General features: G+C 40.4%; 1 pseudogene; it reads left to right on the forward strand.

Annotated features, from left to right (window-relative positions):
* The first annotated feature begins 819 nt into the window (after nucleotides 1-819).
* On the forward strand, nucleotides 820-1563 carry LOC116595275 (annotated as a pseudogene).
* Nucleotides 1564-1877: the final 314 nt, after the last annotated feature.

Raw genomic sequence — 1877 nt, forward strand, 5'->3', positions numbered from 1 at the left:
CTGCTTCTCCTTCTCCTTCGGCCCATTCCCCTGCTTGTGCTCTTTCCCTGTCAAATAAATAAATCTTAAAAAAAAAAAATTAACTGACACTATTTGACTGTCACAGAAACCAGTGAGGAGGAACAGAAATCTCCCCAAGCTAACACAAGTGAAGTTGGATTTATGTGGGGATACCAAGAAACCTCAAGGACCTCAATTGCAGGAAATGCAACTTGACAGTGACTTTCTTTCTGTTTCCTGAGTTGCATGGTGGCTCATCTCTGCATCTTTCTGCTTATCTCATTTCTCATAAAGTATTCAAAGTAGTCTCTGCTCTCTAGAGCAAACCCTAATGCTAAATGTTTCAGCTCATTTCTCATTGATGCCTGACTCTCATCAATTGCTTATTAGCCAGCATATTGTTAACCAAACAAGGGCTTTGCCTGAGTCTATATGACCTGCCAGCTTGGCTGATTGACTTTATTTCTCTCTCCCAGGAAATGTTTTGTAGACACTCAATATAAATTAATTTTCATGAACACTTTGGTAGACAATAAATATTAATTTTATTTTCCCCTTCAGAGGATGGACACCATTTGAGTATAAAAGAATGTTTGTTTGAAAATGGACTAGGGAAGTAATATTCTTTTCCTTGCCTCCCACATATATAAGGTAGATTACAAAGTTTTAGGTTGGGTGAGGCACACTTCTAAAAAAGACTTAAGAAATTTTCAGACTAATCTGGGGAATGTTTGAGACTGAACCAGGTCACTGCTATTTCTTACATCAATCAACATACTTTTATGTCCATGAAAAGGTTTTTATTTTCATATCCCAAAGTTTGCAATTTATGATTTTATTATTATGGTGAAAGAAAGAGGAGTGAAAATCATTTGACCATCAACCTCAGGGTAAGGGCTTTGGTTTGCCCTTTGTATGAGTCTGTGATACATACAAATCTAAGTCTTTGATTAGGATTGAATTGAAGTGGCTCTTCCCATAAGTAGCCTGAGGTGGTCTCTGAAAATGGTTTGCTATTCACCTGACCCAGAAAACCCTACAAAATCATGCAAATCAAGAGGTTCAAATCTTCCTGTTCACTTTAAGAACACACGAGAAACTGTCCAGGCCATCAAGGGTATGCACATCCCAAAAGCCACCAAGTGCCTGAAGGATGTCACTTTGCAGAAGCCATGTGCACCATTCTGTTGCAACAACGGTGGAATCAGTAGATGTTCCCTGGCCAAAGAATGGCGCTGGACACAAGGTTGGTGGCCCAAAAAGGGTGCTGAATTTTTATTGTACATGTTTACAAATGCAGAGAGTAATGCTGAACTTAAGGGTTTATATCTAGATTCTCTGGTCATGGAACACGTCCAGGTGAGCTAAGCCTCCAAAATGCAGGATAGAACTTTCAGATCGCATGGTCTTCATAACCCGCACATGACTTTCTCTGCCACGTGGAGATGATCCTTACTGAAGAAGAGCAGTAAAGGTCTTCCTAAACCAGAAGAGGGGGTTGCACAGAAGGAAAACACATCCCAGAAGAAACCGAAGAAAGAGAAACTTAAGGCCCAGGAGTAAACTGTGCATAAAATAAATGAAAAAAAAAAAAAAAAAAAAAAAAAAGGTAAAAAGAAGAAGGGGGGGGGGGAGGAGGAGGTGGGGGTGGGAGGAGGGCGAGGAAGAAAAAGAAGAAGAAGGTGAATTGAAGTGGCACCTAACCTAAATGCTCAGCTTTCAATGAGGAGAGGTGGGTTACTATGGGAACATGAAGTAGAATGAGTTCTGTCATCTTCAGCACCTGTTCCAGAGATGACAAATCTGACAGTTTCCACTGGTCTACAGACTAGCTCTGTAAGGTAAAAAGGTGTAAGGCTATTCACCCTTCTCCCATC

This window comes from Mustela erminea, chromosome 7, assembly GCF_009829155.1.
Source record: "Mustela erminea isolate mMusErm1 chromosome 7, mMusErm1.Pri, whole genome shotgun sequence".
NCBI classification, from domain to species: domain Eukaryota; kingdom Metazoa; phylum Chordata; class Mammalia; order Carnivora; family Mustelidae; genus Mustela; species Mustela erminea.